The sequence below is a fragment of the Patagioenas fasciata genome, chromosome 1 (assembly GCF_037038585.1).
Source record: "Patagioenas fasciata isolate bPatFas1 chromosome 1, bPatFas1.hap1, whole genome shotgun sequence".
In the NCBI taxonomy this organism is placed as follows: Eukaryota; Metazoa; Chordata; class Aves; order Columbiformes; family Columbidae; genus Patagioenas; species Patagioenas fasciata.
Genome location: NC_092520.1, coordinates 32232469 through 32243663, shown reverse-complemented (window position 1 = coordinate 32243663; position 11195 = coordinate 32232469).

Genomic DNA, 11195 nt, shown 5'->3' with positions numbered 1-11195 from the left:
ACCTAAGGGAGGAGAAAAAAGACATAGAACCCTGTCTGCTCCTTGCTTCCTGTTCTGTGGTTGACCACAATCTGATTTTAAAAACTGGACGGGCCCAGGAATCCTTGTGTTCACATTCCTTAACTTCAAGAAAAGCAACTCTGCTGTAATTGCACCAAATGTTGTCTCAGTCTGGCCTTTTCAGAGAACTACCAGTTGCTTTCACAGCATAGAAGAGAAATGAGTGAACAGGGAATTACAAATACAGAGAGGATCAGGCTATGTGCACTAAATCCTGAATGCTGATCTTAAACACATTTTTCTTCAAATGGATCTCAACTGACTTTGGTGCCTGCAGGCACTACTCTGAGGGTGAAACTAAGATATTAGGCAAAGTCTAGGATGCAACAATAAACTTTTCTTTCATGTTAGTGAGAATCATGTGGTTAAACTGCTCTCCAAAGTCACCCTCAGTAATTAAGAAACATACTTAGCCCATAATGGAAAGTTAATGGATTAAAGTGATGCCTTATTGCACAGTGGCTTGACTATGCACGGCAGCTTTCATCCTTAAACACTTCAAAATCCCTGGGCTCTGGCTAGTTGCTGTTGCAATAAGTGCTGTAATTATGATTGACTGCCCTGTCCATCAGCCTTGCAGAGACCTCATGCTGCCCAGCATTGCTAAGGGGACCTCACTTCAGGGATCTTCATTCTCCTCCCACAGCCCCATCACAGCTCATTCCTGAATGAAGAGTGCCGCTTGCATGCAAGTTGTTCCACAGGCAGCTTGCCTGCTTTGCATTAATTTGCATCAAAAGTCCTTGAAGTAGGGATTAAACCAGTTTTCTTCCCTCTTGGGCAAATCCCTTAATCCCTGGGCTACAGCTACGCTCATTCTTGTACGCCCTCTGTTGCTGTGCCTTTCAAGCTTTTAGTCTTCACTGCAGAGTAGAACAGCTTCACATGGCAAAGCAGCATCTTCCCAGCAGTTCTGGTGGGGAGAGGTGGCTCTGCTTCTGCTGGAAGGTGATTGGGCTCCAAATTCAGGACTGTGCTTTCTCCTCCAAGGTCCAGGTTCCTGTAGACAACGCGTTGAAGCTCTGAAGATCAGAGAGCTCGAGGGCCATCGTGGTTCTCACTCCAGGTTGGCAGGGGCTTTGGCATCCTCATCTTCTGTCTTCTCTGAATTAATCCCCAAAGCACACAGTGACACAGGAGTTCATTTCATCTGATAAAGAATTGGGGTGATTTCTACTTGAAGCTGTAGTTTCAAAAAAATCGACATAATAACTGCTTCTAAAAACAACAACAACAACAACAAAAACCCAAACAAAGCACAAAGTGACTGAATCTTTTTAGGCTAAGAAATCTGGATGTTCCAACCTTATCTGCCCCTGAGCAAGTCTGGAAGGGAAAGAATTAATGTGCCACTGTCTTAAAAGAGGCAAACAATGTTGTTCAATATTTATTATTCTGCCTTTATTTATCGTTCATGTAAAAATTAATTGTATAAAGCTCTGGGTTAATAAGTTTGGAACTCTGCAATTTTCACAGAAGCCCTCAACCCCTTCTGAAAATGTGAGTAAATTAAACTTAACAGCTCATTATCCTTAGAATTATCTACTCATTCTGAATGAGACTTAATGTGGAGACAATGGAACCATAAATTAGACTGTTACACACAAAGCTCCACGATCTTTAATTTTCCATCCATGTTGCGGAAACAGAACAGAAGTGCCTGGAAGGCCCAGCCAAGGGCACTGTTAAGGAAGATGTATCACTGATGAGAAAAAAAATCCATAATTTATTCATGCTCAAGTTCAGGCTATAGTTTCAAATGCAATTGCTACCTGGTGTGCAAGACTTCTATGCAGCTTTTTATTGTCATTAATTAAACTCTAAAGGCTTTGATCGACCAGCAAGCCCCTCTGCAGTGATATGACCCCAATAATAGACAGAACATATTAATGATAGAGTTTAGTAATGCAGAAGTGGAACATGCAAATCTCATTCTGATTTACTAGTCTTCGAGTAGAGTTTTGAATCAGTTAATTTGTACATTATCAGTTGAATCCTTTGAAGTCTCACTAGACAGAAATGCATATGGACATACAATATGCCGTTGTCTACCAGTTTAATGAAATGCCGTCCTGGATCCTGGTTTTAAAATGTCTCTTGCTTCTCTTGTAGAAGGAATAGGATTCTCACAAAGGATTTGCAAGCAGCTCAACAGATTTTAGGGTTGTTTCTCTTTTACCTTGTCTCTCACAATGAACTCAAGAAATATCACACATCTAAGGAACAGGGTAATTCTAAACTTAACCAGATCGCTTTGGCTGTTTGCTGCTGCTGCCATTCATGAAAAACAGTACTTTGATGCATGGATGGTGCCACCGAATTCAATGGAGCTAGTCATTTTGAGCAACAAGATACTCCAGGGGAGTGTGGCAGACTCTACACAGGGATTGTCTCCAGTTCAGGACAGAGACAATGTCGATAGACAACACATACACCCTCCATCTCAGCTGGCAACTCTGGGCACTGCTGTGGTACATATTAATAACAATTTTGTTGAAAGGTCTTATTGTAGTCTCGGATTTGCTTTGGCCCAGCCACTTGAAAGGACATCCAAGTAAGAACAAAGAGTACAGACCATGGCCGGGGAGAGAGTCAGCTAGTTAGGAGAATCTGGGGCCAAGAGTTGAGGGCCACAGTAAGGCAGTCTGGCATCAGATCTGCATGGCTTGTTTGGAAAAAACTGTTAAAAAGCTGCAAACAAACAAAACCCCTGAAATAAGGCAAACAGAAGACCTGAATTTTTAATATGTCAAAAAATAAAATCAAGAGATGAGAGCATTGCACCACATAAGTACCTTGATTGAGAGAAAATGCTGGGCTCTTTAGGATGGCAAAACTTAACAGAAACAAATGGCTGCAATTTAACTCATTCAAAACAACAAGTCTTAAAATGAGGCAGGGATTTTCACAGGAGGGTCTCTTGTTATTGCAACAAGGCATGAAGGAGAGAGGTGGATTCCTCTTCACTGGGGTCATGAAGTAAAGTCTAAAGTGTGAATTGTTTGTCTTTTATGACATCTAAAACACTTTCCAGGTTTTCAAACATAAAATTTAAGATGGATTCAAACAAGGATTTTTTTATTCTTTGAGTTTTAGTGTGTTTTGTGCACTAACCCACAAATCTGCAATTATTTTACAGTGGAAATTCTTTCTTGTTTTGCCCACAAAGACCTTTCCAGAAATAAGGATCTTCCTGATCAAAATTTCACTGAAACAGAAGATTTCCGTGAAAATATTAGACAAATTTACATTTTTTCATCTAAAACCAAAGAAAATCAAAAGCTTAATTGAAATGTTCTCTACCAGTTCTACTGAAACAAACCTGTCTCAACATCTTGGATTTTCAGTCAGGAAGCACAATGGAGCAGAGTTTGTCATCATTTATGTTTTGTGTGTTTTTCCACTACCGTAAACTCTTATTTGTGTACTAAATGGCACCTTGATGTATCACATTGGGCCTCTGAGTTATATTCAAATATTGACTTTTCTAACTTGCTTCATTTAAGTTTGGAGTTCCTGCTAATTCTCCAATGCGTGAGGGTGGAATGTCAGCTGAAGTTTTCTGCTTTACTTTGTGCAGAATTTGAATCAGGAAGAATGTGAAGTATTTTTATTACCTTTCCGAGATTGATACCAAAAAAATCCTCATCTTCAGAAAGACGGTGTGGCAGGAGGATGTTAGAGGGCAGAAAGGGGATGACTTCTGTTGGAAGAGGTATTGAGCAATGCTTACAAGAGGAGCACTGCTTTTTGACTGCTGCCATGGCAAGGCTACACAAACTGTACAGCTGGGAGACGACTCCAACAGCAGTATTCCATCAGCTTGTGGGTTCACAGGCCATTTCCCACAAGACCCAACTGATCAGCCTCTCTCTATAGCTTGTCTGCAGAGATAGAGAAGGATTCCCACCAGCTGCTGACCTCTACAGTAGCACAGGGCCCAACCTCCAGCGATCGCAGAGCAAGGACTCCATAGGAAAATGTCCAACTAAAAATACACTGGGAACTATGGAGGGTAATCATCTGAACTGAAGTCTGATGCTGTGAATAAACTGGAGTGCATTTGGAGGAGGGCTGTGAGGCTGGCAACCCTAGCTGACTTTGATAGCTAGTAGATGTCAATCTAACTGAAGACAGCTATCTTGGGCTATCCTGAACTACTGTGATGACAAATGGGGTTTGTGTTTTAAGTACTTGTGTGGTACATTTTGATTCAAGAATGTCTGGAGCAGGGCAGCTCCAGACGCACAGTCACAGGTCTGGGGATATGAAACAGGAACCAGTCCAGGGAACACCCCTGCAGATCTGTGGTGTTTCTTTGGGGTAAGATGGTGCTGCAGCTTGACCCTACCCTGTGCAGGCATCTTCCAAAACCAGGATCCAGCTTTCACTGCTATGGTAGAGCCATCTGAGTCTGCATGGCTAAGAAAAGGCCAAAACATGTTCCTGCGCACACAATGCTAAGAAGCATAACAACAATTTACAGATTATGAGGGCTATTAAAAAAAAAAAAAGCAAAAGGAAATTGTAAATCATACCAGTTCTGCTTAAATCACTTCAAATAATTTTAGCATGATGATGTCAAACGTGTATTATATTTGCCCTTGCTTGCTGAAGGGAGGCAACACACACGTTATATGTGTAGTATGTGGCTCGACAGATACAGATCTTAGATGTAAATCATGTCTAGTGGGCTGCTCACTGCAGAGCAGCCTTTCTGACAGACACGTTGATAGACTTGGTCTGTTATCAGGAAGATCATCCCAGGCAACCCCTCCACAGATCTCTCCTTCATTCTGAAAACAATTTAAAGACAACAGTCCTCCCCTTTTGCTAACCAAAGGAAGAGAGTCTGGGTTAAATCCTATTCTGAGAATATTTGAAATATCATTGGTCTTTAATGAACTTAAAAAGCTCTTTTGGGTTTGTCTCAGATGAGAGGATGATGCTGCAGGTTGGAGCCAGGTGACAAATAGTGAGTGCTTGGCTCCTCCTTCAACATTTTTTTCCAATTCCTGGCAATGATCTTGAAAATGCCTTTCCTGAGCCAGAGCATCATTGAGTGCAGCGTGAGATGGCTGCACAGCCATACCTAACACCCATGTAAATGTACCTAAATGTCCTAGATAGCTGGGACAGCAGAGGTGCAGAAAAGCTGTCTCCAAAGCGATTTCTGCTTTCTGCTGGGTTTTCCTGACTTCTTCTGGGTGAGTTTTCCGCTGCACTGGGGAGCTGAACTGTCTGCACTTGGGGTGAGAAGAGAGGCAGAACTTGTGCAGGGATGGGACAGGAGCCTGCAATGCATGTGGTCTGTGTAGGCATCATGTGTGCAGTGTGTGTAGGCATCATGCCTGTAGGCACGTGTTGGTGCATGTAGGCGTGTGCGTATGTGAGGCGAATGGGGAGGAAGAACATGGTGTATAATGAAAGCCCAGGCTCGCTTAATTCAGCAAGGACACTATGCACATTCCCGAGTGTATTTTACAATTGCTGCAGCTTCTGGAGCTCTGATCACCTCAGTGCACAAAATCTGGTATTTCTCACATTTATAGGAATGCCATCACTATCTATTGAAATAGCTTTCCTTGAGGCTTCTCCAGCCCTTTCACTGGACTGAAATATAAAACTGAGTAACATGACTGGCTGTAAAATCATTTAAACTCAGGGTGTTCCTAAGAGCCAAAAATCGCTTCTGTTTTGTGCCAGACCTACATGTATTGCTAATTCTACCAGTATTAAAGCACAGTCACAAGCAAGTAAGATGGTGGATGTTCTAGGTCCACATCCACAACCACAGAAGTCTGTGAAAGGTACGAGCATCACCCTGATTAATTTAAGATTCTCATAGAAACTGAAGAACCAAGTGGACTTGCTGCTTCAGCAGTACTTCTGAATGAACAACCCTGACTTATCTTTTCTGGAGGCCACCTCTTATGCCCCAAACTCTCCTGTTGTAGCTCTGTGCATTTTAACTCAAACGTATGTTCACCTTTAAGCAGTACCTATAAAACCAAAGGGTCCTATGTTTCTTTCCAGTCTTCACAGAATCATGGAATCACAGAATGGTTTGGGTTGGAAGGAACCTTAATGATCATCTAGTTCCAATCCCCTGCCATGCCCAGGGACACCTTCCACTCTATCAGGGAGTTATCCCTTTTTGCTTAGGACAGAAACAATGTCAAGTGTGATACACATGTGAAAAGGTCAGTTTGAAATGCACTTCAAGGAAAGCTTTAGCTAACTTGAAAGAACAGCTAAGATTACTCTCCATACCCTGTCTTTTAGTATCTAAAGTTAATTTATCCTGTGCAATTATTTGGGGATAAATGCTGGGCTGCATAAGGCACAATACATGGTACTGGTCTGAGATGCATGAGGTACAGAGCAGATAGTGGTTGTAACCAACCACAGGCAGAAAGAAGACTCAGAGCAAGGAGAGCTGATCACAAGAGGAATTATTAATGGGCAAAATTTTTGAAGAATTTTTGTTGCTAACAGTGCAGTAGCTGCTGCAGCTACTACAGCATCACCAGCTGTAGTTAACCAGGCAGATCAGTCTGTCATGACTGCAACTTAAATATGATTGCTTTCAAGGCTGACCAGGAGTTAATAGGATACATTTTGGTAGAATGAAAGTTTTCTGTGTTGTCCACAAATTTGAGCTTCCTTTTCAGCTGAGTAAACAGTGGAAATGTGGTTGAATGCAGCTGATTTTTCTCTATACTTGCTACTAAAAAATGTCAAATCGTTTCCCATGGTTATTCATTATTGCACAGATATGAAAGGGGAGTAACCCATCATGCTTTTTATTATTTTCAAGGTAGTGATAAAACTGCACAAGGAATATTTGAAAATACAAAGAGCGAACTAAATTCAAACTATTTGAACTCTGACAATGTGCCATCGATAGCTTCTAATAATTAAGATGTTAACTTCAGAAAGTGCCTCTGTAATTACAGATTAGGAGAAAAGAAAACAGTATTTTCTTCTAACTGATCCAACCTCTCATATAATAGTTTACGGCAAAGTAATCTGATTTTAAAAGCACTTTAACAACATTTACAAAGACCTGTGCTTGGTTCCCAAGAGTTTTAGAACTGCAGGGTAGATTTAATTTTTGCTAATTTTAGAAACATGGAAATATCGAGTTATATCTCCAGATGACAGTTATCTCCATACAGTTGCATTTAGAGGGTTTTAAAAATATTTTCTAGCTCTTTAAACAAACAGAGATATTCTTGATTTATCTCTTTGAATGTTAGATAAAGATTTCCCAGTTGCACTATTAAGTTGTTGAAAGATCACTCAGACGTGGTTGACAGAGGAGTATTATAAAAAAATTGACATTTCTTTCACAATGTGTCACAAGATTTTTTTAATGATAACTTTTAAATTAAATGACCTTATGATGCATGTGTTGAAGTTAATTATATCAGGCGTTCACTGAGAGGTAAGCCACAAGATAGAGTTGGTAGTTCCTCAGTTGTAAGTATGGCTTTTATCTAAGACACTTCTTAGTGAAGAAAAAAAAAAAGGATCTTTTTCGCATACCCAAATACTTGACTTCACATTTTAATTTCCGTCCTCCGTCTGGCTAAGACACTTTCTCTGACAAAAAGACTGACTTTCAGCACACCGTAAGTTCTCCTGAGTGTCTTCAATCCGATGGAAAGCTGGATATGGCACATTTGCATAAGGCTTACTGTATACTGAGGGGCTCAGCATGTGTTTCAGGAACCTTGTATTAGGAAATAGGCTAAATCCTGCTCCTCTCATGATCTTAAACCTCTCAGAACTCATCATTCCATTCCTACTTCAGACGCAGAGCCATGCTGAATATTTGTCACGTGTAAGCCTGTTAAAAACTGTATTAGCATAATGCTTCAAATTAAAGTAATTTCAGTTTTTCTGGGAAGAACTGCATTAACTGATTTCAAGACACAGAGGATAAGTTGAAATGTTTCAAAAGAGGTTGTTTTCAGTTATGACAAAATGAATGATGCCTTGAAGTTCATGGTAATTTAGTTGAATACTGTTGGATATTGAAGGGTATTTGCAATGACACTTGAGACACTTCCATGATAAAAGGGAAAATATAATCTCCTTGAAGTATGCCATATCTGTCACAGTTCACTCACAAGAGGTGACCACCTGTGTCATGAAAGACCTGCACTCATCCTCTTTCCTGGTGAGCCCTGTCCCAAATGGGACCCCAAATGTTCAGCCCCACTGTGGCCCTGTTCCCCTTGCCTGCCTCCCGCCAAGCCCATCTGACAACGAATCCTCCTGCAAAGCCCTAATCCCTGCTTTCTGCTCACTTCCATGGCAGCTTCTCCTCAGAAAGAGTTAAAGGAGGAGGAAAGTTGCAGCAAGGGTTGGGTGAACCTCCTTCGCAGGATGTGGGTGGCCCAAAGCCACCAGACGCTGCGGTGGGACCTGGAAGTGGCTGGCAGGAGCAGCGGCCGGCTTCCAATGCCGTGCTGCTCGCTGAGCTGCAGCAATTCAACTGCTTGCCATTGCCGGAGCAGATGCTAAAAATAAAAAGAGAAGCAAGGCTTTTTCACTGTGCTTATGCAAGCGTAGGGTGGCACTTGGTGCGCAGCCTGGTTCTGTGCGGCATGCAGTCAGCTTCCGCCCTGCGCGAGCAGATTTTTCTCATGGGGGAAAAAAACCATATCAGTAAAATGCTGTTTCTAAACAAAGCTTGGCAAGGGACTCAGGATAAGGTACAGTGCCGCTCTTAATCTTTTTTCCAAAAGAATGCATTTCAAGTTAATGACCCCTGAAGCACATTTATTGGCTCTGTAGGAACAACTAAAACATCCTTCCTTTTTCTTTATTTGCAGACAAGAATGGAGGTTTGCAGCACAGATTACTTCTGTTTTACAACTTGAAAGACAACTCACTAATTCATAGGACAATATTTACATGATTTTCCTGACTTAGGAAATACACTTTGGGCTGCAGTGACAGGAAGCAACTGCTGCGAATATTTTAGCAGAGGCTGTGGGTTGTTGGCATCGCAGCAAGCCCAGGTCTGTCTACAGGCAAGGGCTGTGCTGTTCTTTGTATGACTTTGTCTTGATGTTGACGTGTGACTTGTCTGACCAAGCCAAAGTGTGATAAGACTCGCAATGTGATTTAGCAATGCAGGAAGAGGGAAAACAATGATTGTTTTTGAGAGTGTCAGGAAAAGAAATCATACTCTGCTCAACTCTTTTCTTTTTGTAATTGTTTTCTAGAGTAACTCAAGCTTTTTTAAAAAGGAGCTTGTTCTCAATGTGATTTTTTTCCTGTGGGTAATTATTTGGACATACATAAAACTGGGTCAATGGCTCTCACCCTTTCCAAGCCATGTTTGCAGTTACTGGATTTCTGCCAAACTTTTCAGCACCCTCATTGCTTTCAAGTAGAACTGTGGCAAATCAGACCTGTATAGCCCTGTCACTCCCAGCACCAGTCATGCTGCAAACACAACTGTCACAGCAGCTACTCAGATAGTTTTTACTGATCTACAGTTGCTGAGATGTGGCTGAAAGTTTGGCCTCCAGTCTTCACGTCCGTCAAGGTGATTTAAATATACATATAGTCAAAGCTATGAATGCTGAATGATGGGTACTTACAGAATGCAGCGAACAGTCAGAACAAAACGTTGATGTCTCTTTATGCTGACAGATCTTGTCACTCAATGACCTTGGGGTGCACTGATGAGCTATTTTGAGGTTTCTACAGGAATACACTCCACTGCAGTTCAGGGACATTTTGCTGATATTTCTCTGAACACAAAGAGTTTTTCCACCCAACACTAGTCATACGTGTTGCCAGCTGAGGTTGTGATCATTCCTGTTAAAACTATTTGGGCTCGTTACCCCCCCAGGAAAGATGGGCAACATTCACAAGAAAAAGCACTTGCCAAAGGACAACGGCAGCACATCAACATTATTGCAAAAACAAGCCAAAAGGGTGTGTATGTCTATGTGCGTGTATGTATCTGTCTAATGAAGAGATATCTATAACTGATAACAGCATCGGAGAATAACAGCAAGTGTATCACAGCCTATACATCTAAACCTTGTCAACATTTCCCCTAACAAAAGGCAGTATCGTTTTAGGGCAAAAATAAAACAGTTTAGGAAAATGTAGTTCTATGCCAGCACTCATATCTGTTCTTCCATCAGTGATAGACCATTCCCCCATGTGTGTTCTGTCTGGCTCATTCAGCAAGGTCACCCAAGACCATGTGCCCATATTATATGTTTTGTAATTTGAAAAAGCCCTGGAAAGACAAAAATATTTGCCTTTTTACAACCTCCCCCAGGGCCTTTTCCCAACTCTGGTAGTCTGCATGGGCTCCCCTGCAGAGGACCAGTCCCTTATCCTGTGTGTGCCATTGGCTTCAACTACAGAGGAAAGCTGGGTTCCCGTTCCTCCCTGATATAACACATTGCTCTTGTGCCAGTATTGGCCTTGTAGCTCTGCAGAGAGACACAGAGCTTCCTATTAAACTTTGAAGTCATAATCTGAAACATAATGCTGGCACCAAAATCCAGGATGTGGGAAGCAGGACCGCAGATCACAGACACCCTGCTCTTCTGTTTAACCAGTAGGTCACTTCTTATTAACAGTAGGGTTACCTCCTACAAGCAAAGACATAAATCATGCCACCCAGCAGCCACCAAGCTGAGAAGGCCACTTGAGTCTTGAGCTGTGCCACTTATTGCTCCACTTACTGCTCCATGCCCTATTCATTATGCAGAGTTTGTGGTTTTTTTAGCCCGGCTCATAAAAACAATGTCCTGGATGATCAAAGCTCTACTTTGATCTGCGAACCTCTTCCTTTGTCTTGAGGCACTAGCCTCAAACACCTCAAGGACATCTGCTAATGAGATAGGAATGAGTCTGCCCTTCGCTGTGCTGAGCGCAGCTAGATGCACAAGAACAAGCAACCCTCAAGCTAGTTTGTGCAGTAGCATGCTGGACAGTTTTTCATTTGCCTTAACCACAGAGAGGGCTCTCAGGTGTTGTAAGACATCTTGTCTCCAACATGGCCTATCTGAAAGAGAACCATTTGTCCCAGGATTTCATCAGCTGCCTTCAGTTCAGTCCTGATGGAAAACTCCAGTGACTGTGATAGG